Here is a 16,431-nt window from a genome sequence, read left to right on the forward strand (position 1 = left end):
GTAGGCATTGCCCCTCAAAACACAAGTCCTTTCCAGCCCCCTCAAGGCCATTTCAAACTAGACCCAGGGGAAACAGACCCCCCCCCAACTTAGTCTCAGGGTATGCAAAGATCTAAGCAATGGAGTACCTCCACTTCTAAAGCCTATCTTTTCCAAATCCAGGGTTGGCTTTGCAACAGTAGTCCTGCAGGGCATACTAGCCAGCCTCAATTCTTCTTGACTGCCTCCACCCATTCTTCAGCTTTGGGAATCAACCCAAGTGTGATGACTGAAAAAGTGAAACACGAAGAACATAATACAGTTGTGTACACTTACCACAAATGTAGATGTTTGTGTATATTCACTGTTGCAATCCTGGTTTCCCACCCTCCAGCCCCCTTGTCTCTCTCTCTCTCTCTCTCACTCCTTACAGGGCTATTGGTATTTACTTTTTACTGGTGGTGTTTTTCCACCGTAACTTAGCTCCCTATTTGGGGGGCTCCTGACATTTGGGGCAAGAAAAACTGATGTAATGGCGTCAGCTGCCTGTTTTTATACCCCTGACATCAGTCCTGAAGCGAAAGCAACCGATGCAGAAATACTAAGCCTCTGGTATTCAGGCCGACTGAGCCCTGGCAGGATAACCCAAGTGTGATGACTGCAACAGTGAATACACTCGAACATCTACATTTATGGTAAGTGTATACAACTGTACTTTCTGGTCTCTGTTATTTGGCTTGAAGTTCATTCCAGTTGTTCACCACCATCCAGGTGAAATAGAACATTTTACTGTTTTACGCTGAAGCTTGTCCCTTCAGCTAGGTACTCCTGAGCTCTCCTGCATTCTGTTTTTCAGCTTCAATTGAGTTCTTTTACAGATCTGATTGATTCTTTTGGATACAAGTCATATCCCCAGTTTTGCATCTGACATTTAGGGAAAACAACCATTACCTCTGTTCCTGTGATTTCCTTTCAATTCCTTTTACCATCCTAGTGAATTTTATCTGTGCCTTTAGAAGCATTCATTTTTCACTTTTATACTCTTAGTGGGTACAGTATTCCAGCTGAAGCTTTAACAGAAGCCAATATATTGGGAGAATTACCTCCTTGTCTCTGCAGTCTATGCACCTAGAGGTAGATGTAGGCCAACATCTTGTTAGCTTTGCTGCTTCACACTTTTTTTACTGTTGCAGGTGGGGACCATTGGTGCTTTTACAAATATTCCCAAATTATTCTTCTGTCCTGTGACTTTCAGCAACCCTTGTAATAAATGTATATGAAAGTAGTAGTTTAAAACAGTATCCTGATGCTTTCCACTGTTTCTTGGATTGCTGGGAGATACTTATCACTTTGAAATTAATACAGTAGAAACTCTGTAGGACTGTGAGCTTTAGATGGGGTTTTTTACATTTTGTAATTTGGTAACATCTGGGACAGGCCGAGATAATAAAGGCAGATGTCAGAAAAGTGACCCTGAATATAAAGTTTTATAGCGGTGGCTGTTAAAGCTTTTGTATGAACTTTCTCTTTTGTCAGTTGTAAAGTTCAAAATGATTTTGCTGTAGGACATTGTATTATATCCCCCAAAATGTATTGGATCCAAAAAGAAAACTGGAAACACTCTAAAACAACAAATATTTAATCCAAGTTCAAGTTCGCAAGTAAACACTTTCACCTTCAAGGCTTCTTCAGGCGAAATAAATACTATCAATTAAACAACATAACTTAAATACATTTTAAAAAGTCACATGACTCTAATTACACCTTCTGATGCAGCATATTTAAATAAGGCTTTAAAGTAAAACTGTCATTAAGGCCAAGTGGTGCAAATGCTCTCATTCTTAAAATCCATCTCATCTCTTCATTTTCAGTTAAAAGTTTTATATTCCCACCCCACAATGGTCTATAAATTACTTTTAAATTCATAAACTTAAAACTATGTCGATCACCTTTCTCTATAATGCGTTTACTAAGAGCATTTGTAACTACTAATATCACTGAGATGACAGGCTATACATTCTTTAAATTTCCTGTTTATCATACCCACATAAAATCATCACAGATTTCACACTTAGCTAAATATATTAAATTGCTTGCGTTGCAATTCCCATATGCATGTAAAACAAACTCTCTACCTGTGATGGGATGTGTAATGGGTTTCTCTGTGAACATATGCTTGTAGTAAACACAATTCCCACATTTAAATGTACCTTGTTTCACATTTCCTACCTTAAAAAATTCCTTGGGTTGCTCCTTATAACATAACATTTGTTTCAAAGTGTTCTTCCTTTTGTACCCGAAAGCTGGTGGATCCCCTACTATTTCCTTTAATGCCGGGACGTCCCTTAAAATTGACCAATGTTGCCTAATATTTTTTACTGCTTCAGTGTTCCTGTTATAGGTAAGAATACACTATTTTATTTAAATCCAAAGGTGCAGGCAGAGATAACAAAGTGAAGACAGCAAAATCCACAAATAGCGTACCAGAAATTTTATTGTCCGCTTTCATCAAACGACTTCTTCAGAATAATTTGAGAGTAAAAAACCAAGTCTTAAATACATTAACTAATAAAACAATAAATCAATTAAATGTAATTACAAACTGAGTAAAATTGATTTCAATTAAATGCTTAAAGACAAAATGCATCAAATAAAAAGAGAAGCCACTTCAGCCTTGTTTTTAACACATAAGCTGCGATGTTTTAAAAAACATTTTAAGTTAATAAATTCATTCAGACCTGGCATCTGGTCTGATTTTAACCTAATCTGCCAAAGGGCTTCTCTTTGCTCTAGGAAATTTTTAAAATCCCCGTTTCTCATGTCATGGGAACATACTTCCAAAACAGAGAAAGAAAATTTTTTAAAAAAACAACAAACGGAAGAATGCTTGTACAAAGCATTTGTGCCATCATGGATTTTTATAGCATATAAATGCTCCTTAATCCGAGTACTCAATTTCCTAGTCGTCATTCTGATATAGAATGCGGGACAGGCAGAACACAAAGCAATGTAAACAACACCACTAGTGTTGCAGTTAACAAAGCCAGGTACTTCAAAGGTTCTGTCAGTAGTCGCGACGGCAATATAAGGTCCAATGGAAATAAACCTACAAACCTTACATTGGTGACAACAGTGCATACCTTTTTTGTGGGTGAAGGGCAAATTAATAGTAGATTTCCTATTTTCCAAAATTCTTTTGACACTATAACCATTACGAAAAACAAACTGAGGTTTAACACCCACTATTTGATGAATATCAGAATGGCCCATAATAATTCTCCAGTTATTCTCGAGTATAGATCTAATGTGAGAACTATCATTGTTCATCTCGAGAGAACACACCAAGTTAGAATTAATGGGAGAACTAAATTTATCACCAGTAGGAAAACTATTATGATTAAATGATGAAGTTAAAATGGCAGGATAATTGTTAACCCGTTTGCTAAGAATCTCATTACCAATGGTATCCAAAATAATTTAATCATAACATCTTTGGGAAAACAATGCAGTGATAAACATAAATTCTTCAACCAAATCGGTATCTTTAGTAGTCATGCGACAAGCCCTGATGAATTGACCTCTAGGTATGTTCTTAATGACATGTCTGGGATGACTACTAGAATGATGTAAATAACCATTGGTGAAAGTTTTCTTGCGATGGATACGACTGTGAAACCTATGGTCGAATAAATCCCACCACAAATGTACATCCAAAAAATTAACCTCCAGGCCAACATCACCTTTGGTAAACTTTAAAAAGGTGGGAAAGGAATTAACTTCAACAATAAAGTTCTCCACTGTAGTGGAGTCTCCTTCGATGATGAAAATCAAATCATCAATAAATCTACAAAAAAATTCCATCTTGAATTTCTTACCCCTTTGTCGAGAAGCCATGAGAGTTTGGGAATGGGCAATCTCCACCAACCGCTTTCTAATAGCAACGCACATTCCGGGTCGGTCCAACATCCTGGCAGACAAGCTCAGTCGCACCATTCTGACCCCTTACGAGTGGTCTCTCAATTTTCAAGTAGCGGAATGCATATTCGCACGGTGGGGAACTCCTTCATGCGATCTTTTTGCCTCTCCCTCAAACACCAAGTCGACAGTTTTTTCGCTCTGATACCCCTCCAGGAGGTTCTCCAAGAGACGCTCTGGTGCATGCTTGGCCACCGGTCTTCTGTACGCTTATCCACCCTTGCCTCTGATGCTCCAAGTTCTTCAGAAAGCCTCTCGGGTGGGTTGCAGAATGATTCTCATTGCTCCATTTTGGCCTCGACAGATCTGGTTCCCCTTTCTAAGGTCTCACTCGGTGAATCCTCCTTGGATTCTAGATCCCATTCCGGATCTGATATCCCACCCATCCTGCATATCTCCTCCGAACCTGGACAACCTGAAGCTGACCGCTTGGCTGCTCCAGTTCCACTCTTGATCAGGACTCCGGTATTTGCGTCACCTGTTAAGGCTATCCTGGTGGCAGCTCATAAACCGTCCACTAGGAAAGTCTACCGCAGCAAGTGGAAGCGGTTTTCTTTGTGGGCGGAGCGGCAAGGCCTGAATCCCTTCACGGTTCCTCTCCCTTTAGTGCTTGACTTTCTAACCACTCTTTTTAACGATGGTGCCAGCAGTTCCACAGTCAAAGTACAACTGGCGGCAATTTCTCATTATCACATTGGTCATGACTCTAGTCCACTCATGTCAGCCAAGTTGTGTAAAATTTTCCTTAAAGGTACTTTCCTTCTCAGGCCCCCTGTGAAACAAGCGGTCCCTCCTTGGGACCTCTCCTTAGTTCTCCAGGCCTTGACTGCCCCCCCTTCGAACCAGCGGCTACAGTGGATCTCAAATTCTTGTCTTTCAAGACAGCCTTTTTGGTAGCCATTACATCGGCCAAGAGAGTTTCAGAGCTCCAAGCATTATCAGCTAAACCTCCTTACTTGGTATTTCATCCGGACCGTGTTTACCTCAGGACCAACCCGTCCTTTCTTCCTAAAGTAGCTTCTGAAGCAAACATTAATCAATCCATTAACCTCCCTGTTTTCTTTCCTAAATATGAAAACAAAGGTGAATACAAGCTTCACTCCTTAGATGTTCACAGGCAACTTAGATTTTATCTAAACAGAACGGCTGGTCATAGGCAATCCGACCAGTTGTTTATTTCCTTTGCTAAATTTAATTTGGGCAAGCCAATTTCTAAAGTTTCTCTGTCTCGCTGGATTTCACAGTGTATCTTATTGGCTTATCAAGCTTCAGGAAGGCCCGCACCGGAGGGTGTACACGCCCATTCAACCCGGTCAGTATCTACCTCGGCAGCCTTTAAGGCTAGGATTCCTCTAGATGATATTTGTGCAGCAGCCACGGGCTTCATCTCATACTTTTATTTCCCACTATAAGTTGGATCTTGCATCTAGGGGTAGAGCATCATTTGGCTCCGGTGCTCCGGAATATCCTTCCATGATGGCGCCCAAGATTCAGGTAGCTGGGGACTCTGTCCCACAGGTTGCAGACAAATGAATCTCCTACTTCAGATTTAGAAGTTATGTACTCACCATAACGTTCCATCTGAGTAGGTGTATTCATTTGTCTGCAACCATCCCGCCCTCCTATCCCCATGGCCTTTCAGTTTCCTGCATATTATGTGTTACCCTTTTCAGGGTGTTCTTGCTGTTGGCAAACTCGATCTGAGGTCATGAGGGTAGAGCAGGGCATTATGGGTGAGGGGAGGAGCTGAGAGCTTGGATCCATAGCTGGTAAACCATGCCGGTTCAGATCCGATATCGGATCCATAACCCACAGGTTGCAGACAAATGAATACACCTACTCAGATGGAACGTTATGGTGAGTACATAACTTCTAATTTCCCACTATACCTGAGTGGGAAGTTGTCAAAATCTTTGGCCAGCTTGAACTATGCAGTGCGTACCATTCTGCCTTCATTTATTGCTTTGGTGACCTTTTCAGGAAAAAAAATCCACCAGGTGGAGTAAGCATGACCTGCCCTTGACGAATCCAAACTGAAATGGGTCTAGTGTTTGGAGGTTCCCTATGTCCTGATTAATTAGTTCCATGATAAGTCTTTCCATGGTTTCTGGATAGTGCCATAGATTTGGTATTGCAATTTTGTGGGATAATTTTTTTCAGATTCTGTTTTGTCTGGCTGCAGTATATTGCTATGCTAGTAGACTGAAGACTTTCTTGTAAACTTTCTATATGCTTACTCTAAACACATATATATACACACACACACCATTCTGGTATAATGAAGCACCAGGTTTGTTCCACTTTGTATGGCACACTGAAGGTTAAAAGCTTGTATTACTGAAAATATGAAATGTCTGGCTGTTAAGCTGTGCTGCCTTTCTGAAGGTTTTATTTAATCCATTGATACATTTTGTTAAAAAGACTTGGCACAGATTTGACACGGATACATATTTAAGCTGGAAAAAGACTGATTGCCTGTCCAATCTTAAGTATTATAGCTAGCACTGTGTAATTTCCCTTCCCCTCTTGCTCCAGTTTTATTTTATCCCATTTATTTTAAAACAGTTGATGTTCTTCGTGTTTCACTGTTGCAGCCATTACACTTGGGTTATCCTACCAGGAGTAACCTTTAGTCGGCCCAAATACGAGAGGCTTAGTATTTCTGCATTGGTTGCTGTTGCTTCAGGACTGACGTCAGGTCATCAGGGGTATAAAAACAGGCAGCCGACGCCATTACATCAGTCTTTCTTGCAGAGTTGCCAGAAGCAGTTTGCATGAGTGCCGGTCAGCCGCTACCTGAGTGTTCGTTCTGAAGTTGAATCATCTTGAAGTCTTCTAAAGCTAAGTACCCCATTGGGGATCCTTTTTTTCTTGCTCTAACCGATGCCAGAAAAAGTTAACAGTTGTCTAGCCTGTGGAAAGCAAATACCACACAGAGATTTCCATTCTTACTGCATCACCTGTTTAGGCCCACACCACGACGTACCTCCCTGTCAGTTTTGTGCATGTTCAATGCCCAAACTATTCGTCGTCGTGCCCTTATTGTAGCTAAGTACTTTCATTCTCGATCTCCGTATTCCAAAATGGTTTCGGTAAGCCATCCGACTACTGAGCTTCTGAAAAACATAAGGATAAAGACAGAGACAAGACCGCACAGGTCCAGAACTGACAACAATGCTTCCATTAAGCTAGTCGCCAGTTCGCCGGTATTCAGTGAGGCGCTTTCGCAGCCCATGATGCCCACTTTGATGGATTTGCAGGCCGCTACTGAGACCCGTTCGGAGTCCAGTATGCCGCGAGACTCTTCTTTAACTATGGAATCTACGGATGTCTCTACCTTGGATGGGTCCAGAGCCGCTGTGCAGGCACCGGCTTCTGAGGAAGTTCTTCGCACTACCAATGTTGGTCACAAACCGACTACTTCTTTTGCATGTTGGGATTTGCAGGCCGCTACTGAGACCCGTTCGGAGTCCAGTATGCCGCGAGACTCTTCTTTAACTATGGAATCTACGGATGTCTCTACCTTGGATGGGTCCAGAGCCGCTGTGCAGGCACCGGCTTCTGAGGAAGTTCTTCGCACTACCAATGTTGGTCACAAACCGACTACTTCTTTTGCATGTTCAATTCTTTCTAAAACTACTGAGTTTTTAAGGCAAAGAGTACGAGCTATGCCTAAAAAAAGATGACCCAAACTCTAGCGCCTGCTTCCTTGTCACAACGTCAGATGCTTAAAATGGCAGAAGACCTAATCATGCTAATTAGGGGAAGCCAGCCTTCCCCTGCTAAAAGAAAAAGAGACTTGTCTCCAGCAGCAACTCTGAGGTTTCTGAATATGAAGACGTGCCCTTATCTGCCTATGAGAATTCAGATGGAGAGGCATCCATTCCTTCTGCCTCCCCTCCAGAGGATTTCTCTTTTGGTGAAACCCTACATACTTTGAGAGAGCATTTCCATTGGGAATGCCAGGATTACCCTCAGTCCAAAAAGAGACTCATGGAATTTTTAGATTTATCTCGGCACAGAACCTTAGTTATCCCTCCTGTTCTGGATGTGGTGGATGATGTCTTTATGGAATCCAGTTTAACTCCTGATACTTTATCCCCTGCTACAAGGAAACCTGACCGGTACTACAGAGTCCCTGACCCTCACAAATTCCTCTTTAAAAATCCTACTGCTGACCCAGAGGTCATCTCCCAAGGACCTAAAGGAATAAAAGCAACTACAGCTAAGAATCCCACCCCCTCGGACAGGGATTCCTGAGCTTTAGACAGATGGGGTAAAAAAGTATACACCTCTGCAACTCTCGCCATTAGAGCATTGAATTGTCAGTTCCCACATGCTGAAATACCAGCAACATACTATGGAACTTATTAAGCAAAAATGATCTACCTTTCCTGATTGTGCAGAAAAAGAATTACAGGAGCTTATGCATTCTGCAAGCCAAGTCAGGAAGCATACCCTACAATATGGGTTTGACGCCCTAGAAGCATCTTGCAGGGCAGCAGTCACAGGGTCTTTACTTAGAAGGCATGCCTGGCTTAAGGAGCAGACTTTGCCAGACCATGTCAAATCAAAATGATTGAACTTGGCACCAAATCAGAAAAGGTTTTTAAAAAGTTGGAAGAAAAGCCTAGGTCTGTGCAGACAGTCAAAGATTTTTTGCAAGTGCAGCCTTCAAGATTCAGTAGGCATTGCCCCTCAAAACACAGGTCCTTTCCAGCCCCCTCAAGGCCATCTCAAACTAGACCCAGGGGAAACAGACCCCCCCAACTTAGTCTCAGGGTATGCAAAGATCTAAGCAATGGAGTACCTCCACTTCTAAAGCCTATCTTTTCCAAATCCAGGGTTGGCTTTGCAACAGCAGTCCTGCAGGGCATACTAGCCAACTTCAACTCTTCTTGACTGCCTCCACCCATTCTTCAGCTTTGGGAATCAACCCAAGTGTGATGACTGAAAAAGTGAAACACGAAGAACATGGTACAGTTGTGTACACTTACCACAAATGTAGATGTTTGTGTATATTCACTGTTGCAATCCTGGTTTCCCACCCTCCAGCCCCCTTGTCTCTCTCTCTCTCTCACTCCTTACAGGGCTATTGGTATTTACTTTTTACTGGTGGTGTTTTTCCACCATTACTTAGCTCCCTATTTGGGGGGCTCCTGACATTTGGGGCAAGAAAAACTGATGTTTTTATACCCCTGATATCAGTCCTGAAGCGAAAGCAACCGATGCAGAAATACTAAGCCTCTGATATTCAGGCCGACTGAGCCCTGGCAGGATAACTCAAGTGTGATGACTGCAACAGTGAATACACTCTAACATCTACATTTATGGTAAGTGTATACAACTGTACTTTCTGGTGTCTGTTACTTGGCTTGAAGTTCATCCCAGTTGTTCACCACCATCCAGGTGAAATAGAACATTTTACTGTTTTAAGCTGAAGCTTGTCCCTTCAGCTAGGTACTCCTGAGCTCTCCTGCATTCTGTTTTTCAGCTTCAATTGAGTTATTTTACAGATCTTATTGATTCTTTTGGATACAAGTCATATCCCCAGTTTTGCATCTGACATTTAGGGAAAACAACCATGACCTCTGTTCCTGTGATTTCCTTTCAATTCCTTTTACCATCCTAGTGAATTTTATTTGTGCCTTTAGAAGCATTCATTTTTCACTTGTATACTCTTAGTGGGTACAGTATTCCAGCTGAAGCTTTAACAGAAGCCAATATATTGGGAGAATTACCTCCTTGTCTCTGCAGTCTATGCACCTAGAGGTAGATGTAGGCTAACATCTTGTTAGCTTTGCTGCTTCACACTCTTTTTACTGTTCCAGGTGGGACCATTGCTGCTTTTACAAATATTCCCAAATTATTCTTCTGTCCTGTGACTTTCAGCAACCCTTGTAATAAATGTATATGAAAGTAGCAGTTTAAAACAGTATCCTGATGCTTTCCACCGTTTCTTGGATTGCTGGGAGATACTTGTCACTTTGAAATTAATACAGTAGAAACTCTGTAGGACTGTGAGCTTTAGATGGGGTTTTTTACATTTTGTAATTTGGTAACATCTGGGACAGGCCGAGATAATAAAGGCAGATGTCAGAAAAGTGACCCTGAATATAAAGTTTTACAGCGGTGGCTGTTAAAGCTTTTGTATGAACTTTCTCTTTGTCAGTTGTAAAGTTCAAAATGATTTTGCTGTAGGACATTGTATTATATCCCCCCAAAATGTATTGGATCCAAAAAGAAAACTGGAAACACTGTAAAACAACAAATATTTAATCCAAGTTCAAGTTCGCAAGTAAACACTTTCACCTTCAAGGCTTCTTCAGGCGAAATAAATACCATCAATTAAACAACATAACTTAAAACGCATTTTAAAAAGTCACATGACTCTAATTACACCTTCTGATGCAGCATATTTAAATAAGGATTTAAAGTAAAACTGTCATTAAGGCCAAGTGGTGCAAATGCTCTCATTCTTAAAATCCATCTCATCATTTTCAGTTAAAAGTTTTATATTCCCACCCCGCAATGGTCTATAAATTACTTTTAAATTCATAAACTTAAAACTATGTTGATCACCTTTCTCTATAATGTGTTTACTAAGAGCATTTGTAACTACTCTAATATCACTGAGATGACAGGCTATACGCTCTTTAAATTTCCTGTTTGTCATACCCACATAAAAAGCATCACAGATTTCACACTTAGCTAAATATATTAAATTGCTTGCGTTGCAATTCCCATATGCATGTAAAACAAACTCTCTACCTGTCATGGGATGTGTAATGGATTTCTCTGTGAACATATGCTTGCAGTAAACACAATTCCCACATTTAAATGTAACTTGTTTCACATTTCCTACCTTAAAAAATTCCTTGGGTTGCTCCTTATAACATAACATTTGTTTCAAAGTGTTCTTCCTTTTGTACCCGAAAGCTGGTGGATCCCCTACTATTTCCTTTAATGCCGGGACGTCCCTTAAAATTGACCAATGTTGCCTAATATTTTTTACTGCTTCAGTGTTCCTGTTATAGGTAAGAATACACTATTTTATTTATTTGTGGTCCTGATCTAACTGTATCCTGACTCACACTACCAAAATAGGGCTGAAGCCCTCTGCTTAGTCTTTGCTGATGTTTGCTCCTATTAGCAACAAGGACGTCAGACTCTGGGTGACCCCTATTTAAAAAGTCAGAGACCACAACATCCAATAGTTCGGACATCCTGTCATGTAGAGTTTTTAGTCTTACTACTCATTGCATCTGATTTTTTATTATTATAAACTGTTCAAATTCATCTAGATTACCATCCCACACAACAAAAAGATCATCAACAAATCTTTTATAAAAATTAATCTTCTTTCGGCTTTTCCCAGTTAGGGGTCGCCACAGCGGATCATCTGTCTGTCATGATTGGCAGTGGAGTTTTATGGTGTTGAGTTGCCAGCCCGGTGCCCAACCTTCCACAGAAGGCACACGCACGCACACCTAGGGCCAATTTAGTGTCCAATCCACCCCACATGAAAGTGTATCTTTCTTGTATTCACAGATAACTAGTTTGTTTTTTTTTCCGGGGGTTTCCAGGCTTCATTCGCATGGGCTCTGTTGTTCTGATAGTGAGCCCACAGCCACAAGTCCATGTGTTTTAGAGGGATCACTAGTTAAATTTGCTGGACTTGAGTATATAGAAACTTATAAAACCCTAGCAAAACCCCATGTGAACACCAGGAGGGGTGAGCTCCACACACAAGGCACCCCAGGTGATAACAATACTGAAGAACCAAGTGTTAATAGGCAGCAGCTTTGCCAAATGCACCAGTGTCAGTGTTTTTTGGTGAACGTTTTGTGCAATGAAAGGGTTTTACTAATGTGCTTCTGCTGAATTTTACGGGTCTATATTACGAGACTGAAAGAGCAAAAAAAACGGAACCTCAAAGTGCTGTTTGTCAGATCGCAGTACAGTGAAGATTGGAATATTTGCCCTTATCTCACTGTAGTGCGATCCCGGAGTTGGAATATATTTTTAGTGGGGGTTGTGGGGGGCACAGCCCCCCAGAATAACAAGTTTGAGGTTCCGTTTCTTTCGCTCTTTAGGCATTCACGGTTTTAATTTTTCAGTCTTTTAATATAAACCCGAATTTTACAGTATCCTGATTGGTATATTTATTTACTTCCAGTATTGTACCACAGAAGAAAGTATGCTCAGGATCTAAAGTGGTCAAAATGTTGTCTTGTTCAAGTCCACAGTGACCGAAGTGTTCATATAATTGCAAGCTGTTTGTATTAGTGCAATCTCCAATGTATGAAGTAAAACGGTACATTATTTTCCAAGTTACTTTAAAGACCTGCAACAGGTCAGTTCAAGACTTTCAAAAATGCAGTGTTCTAATTTTGTCTTATTCTATTACCATGTGAAAGGGGGGGTGCACTTTTGTGTTCATAAACTGAGTGGCTGTTTTACAGGCTGAACTAATGCAGTGTCATCAAAAAAAGAGATGCAGAGAGCACTGGTAGCTGGAAAATAGAAGTGTTGTAGTGACGTGGGACAAATTCAGCACACGTCTTGTGAATAAGATGGAATTGTTACCAGTCCGAAATGTCTGTAAACTGAAATGTATGTCAAGTTCCTTAATACCTGAGGCTTTAGAGCATGCATTAAAATGTAATGTCATTATTGGCTATTCCTGAGGTAGAAAATAATCATCCTTTCCTCTGTGCTGCAGGCCTTACAACTGACCACTAAATCCCTCAAAGTATGGCTGATGGCCTGTAGCTAGTTTGCTAGCGAAACCATGGACACTTAAACCACCGTTTTAAATCTTGTCCCTTTGTTCACAATGTGACTTCCACAGTCTTTTGTTTTAAATTTGATTAGTAGTAAGTACGGTACCAGAATTATGACTTTCTTAATTAGGAACATAAAAGTGAGATGGGATTTTAAAGGATGCTCATCTTGTTTCAGCTGCTCTGCGTGCATTTTTGCACAGGGTGAGATTGTTCTTATTAGGTTTATTCAAAGATGAAGCAAATTGACAGGTAAATACTCTCCAAAAACAACTGTATAGGATGAAGTTGAAGACTGCTGTATAGATGGAATAATGCTGTTAATGTAGTCACAGCAAATTTTCTGACTAAAACTGTACAAAAGCTGTCGGCAGCAAATCAGTTTTAATGCTAAAATGAAAATATTAGTTTTTCCTTTCTAGGCATATCACTGTGATTGAAACAGTCCACATTTCATTGATTCAGCCTTCTCTTGACCTGACACACCCAGCTTTTCAGTAAGAAAAAGATGCATCATGTTTCCTTCTGTAATCATTTGCGTCCGCATTGAGCTTAATTAGTGACAGCAATTGCAGGAAGGATAGACTGGCTGCTTTTAGATTGCTGAAGCACTTGAATGCCCTGGAAAAAGCACCTCTTCATTTGTTTACTCACATTATAAGATGTTACTGTTCTCACTTTATTTGAATTTCAGAAGCTTTCTTTATCTTTGTTTTATATACTTTATTCAGTGATTAATCAATACAGCCAGTACTGGCCACATTGTCAGCTCAGCTCCTCACAGTTTCATTAAATGTATTGCCCTTAATACTTAAAATCAGCCTTATTCAGCAATTAACTAATGCCAAATCTGAAAACTTTACAGTATTGACACTTTGGAGTGTGTTTTGTGCACAACTGACCTTACTTTCTTTTTGCTTGGGGTTCACTGGCTGCTACTTTTCTGTGCACTGCAAAAAAACACAATTTTCACCAAAATACCTTTACAGCTGTCACACATTTGTTGGCGCTGATTTTTTAGAACAGCCTGTATCATTGTTGGAACTTGAGTCAACATGCAATCCATCCAGTAATGCATAGTTGCCTCCTCTAGATTGACAAAGAAGCAAAAATGTATAAAACAAAGTTGCTAAAAAAAAAGTAAAAAATAAAAATTGTTCTGTTACTGTGGTTAGCCTCAGACTGTTAAACTGTGTTGAGAATCTTTACTGTTAAATGGGAGGGGCTGGCCATATTTATTTGACAGATATTTTTTAAACATGCAACAACCAAACTTATTTTTGTGTACCACAAAGGAGTTTTCAGCAGCTGTAGTGCTAGTGAGGTCACTGTTTTGCAGCGTATTTACCAACAACCTACACTTCGCCAAATGTCAGACATCCCAGATACAGTATGCTGATGACTCCACATTAATCTGTTCTGATAGTAACATAATTACTCTGCAACACCTCACCTAAGAGTCATTTTCATCAGTTAAAACTTGGCTCAGTAACTTCCAGCTTCTATTCAGTCCAAAAATAAAGAAAAAAAAATCTGCTATTCCTCCCTAAAGCACTTACACACCTCAAACATTTTTTCAATAGCAGTATCTGATTAACACCCCTATAGAAGTCATCCCCCATACCAAGCTACTAGGCTTGGCAGTTGATACCCAAACATTTGATTTACATGTGCAACAGGCTATCAAAAAAAAAAAAAAAAAAAAGAAAAACTCACCTAAAATTATGAACACTCTACAGAACAAGAAACAGCTTGACTGATTCATCCAGGAAACTCCTGCCTCTACACTCCTACTCCCCACTTTACTGTGTTGTCCCAGTACTGCTTGACTTTCAAGCTTACATCCAAAATAAATCAAGCCAGTGCTACGATAAAACAGCAAAATTTGCCACTAATTCATCAAACAGAGCCCATCACTGCTTAGCCCAAAAAACAGCTTGGTTGGCTTGAATTACCCAAGCAACTCACTCACACCCAACTACTTGTAGTCCAGAAGTTAATATACAAGCCAGAATAAAGCAAAGCCCTACTACACTTCTTGAACGCACGCATGCACACGCACGCACACACACACACACACACGTGCTAGGCTATCGTCAGTCTGAGAACAAAATACTCCCCACTACTTTCAAACCACACCTGTCAGTGAAATCTGTCTCTCTCTGTTTCAGCTGTGTTGCCCACTCCTGGAATTCTGTCCCTTTATCTCTTATGTTAACCTATCCGGTTTCAAGACCAATCTAAAATATCTGACACCTGGAACTGTATGCATAACCATCAAAATGGATGCATGACCACCTGCTTACTGGAACTATGCCTTTCTCACTCTAAATTCACTAACACCTCAAAATCTTAGCAGGTAGTAATGGTCTAACATCAAAAGAAGCTCTGGCTTTAATGACATCATATTACTAATATATATTAGTTTACTTGAGGTAGGCTGTCCACTTCTGCACTGTGTCTTGCTAATTGTAGTACCGTTGTATTTTTGATTGCAATTTATTTATTTTATTTTACATTTGTTAACCGGGAAAGTCTGACTGGACACAGGTCCTTTTTCAGTGGAGGCCTGGGGAGAAAGGCTCCAGTAAAACAATAAATTCAAAATATAAAATTATCTTAGCAATATTTCTGTAAATGTATATCGGTCTGTTTTTATCTGTTGTGGGCATGTTATTCATTTACATATAATTACTTGGCAGATACAATAAAATATTTTTGTGGAGCCTTTCCTCCCAACTCATTGTAAAATATTTAATCTGTTACAGGGCTTTCTTCCCCTTATATATAATTACTGTTCAACTACTGTTAATATATACTGTTAATATATATATATTTTTGGAATCTGTTGTGTAGTTTTTCTTCCTGGACCTCCTCTGAAAATGGGTTGTTGCCTCATTTGAACTTTCCCTGTTATCAAAGGACAAATAAAATAAGTAAAATAATTATGCTTATGCTTTTGTAAAGAAAGTGCCCATTCCATGGTGGGTTGCAGAAATAGAATAGCTATTCTCCAGCATTGATTGTGGTGTTTACTATTTATTAATGACTACAAACCACAGATTTCTGTAATATTTATTTTAATGTTATGTACCCTGTAGTATTTTTGCTCTGCTTTCCACAGCCTGTTTACTAGATCACTGTTGATGCAGCCATTAGAATAGTGGGATGTATCCTACAAAGGGCACTGTACGTACAGTTAGTCTCCCAAGATTCAAGCTCTTTCCTCATGTGCCATACATTTGTTGACCAGGAGGATAGGCTATTATAAGAGGGATGTACCAAAACTTGTAACTTTCTTGCCATTAATGAAAACATATGCAGACTTTAGCCCCTTTTAGGCTTGCACTGGCCATTGGTTTCAGCTACTTGGATTTTGTATCTTTCTGGGAATCCTTCCTTTCTTCTTTCCTAAAAATGTATTTGATATCCTTTCTTGTGTCTGTCAGAAAGGGCAAGTGCGCTTGTGAAGACAAATGTCTTACAAAGATACCCATTCCACATGTGCTTTTGCCTGGGTCAGGAACACAACATTACATTGTGCTTTATTTATCATTCTTTGCACATAAAACAGTCAGGAGTCTGCTTAATTCTCTCTGAGATTTTCTAGAAAATAAACCTTTAAGACACTAGGTACAAGTGGCCAGTTATCTCCCCAGCTGTGAATCTCCCCCTCTGCCTAAGAAGAAAA

Source organism: Protopterus annectens, chromosome 9.part0 (genome assembly GCF_019279795.1).
Source record: "Protopterus annectens isolate FY-2018-M chromosome 9.part0, PAN1.0, whole genome shotgun sequence".
Lineage (NCBI taxonomy): Eukaryota > Metazoa > Chordata > Ceratodontiformes > Protopteridae > Protopterus > Protopterus annectens.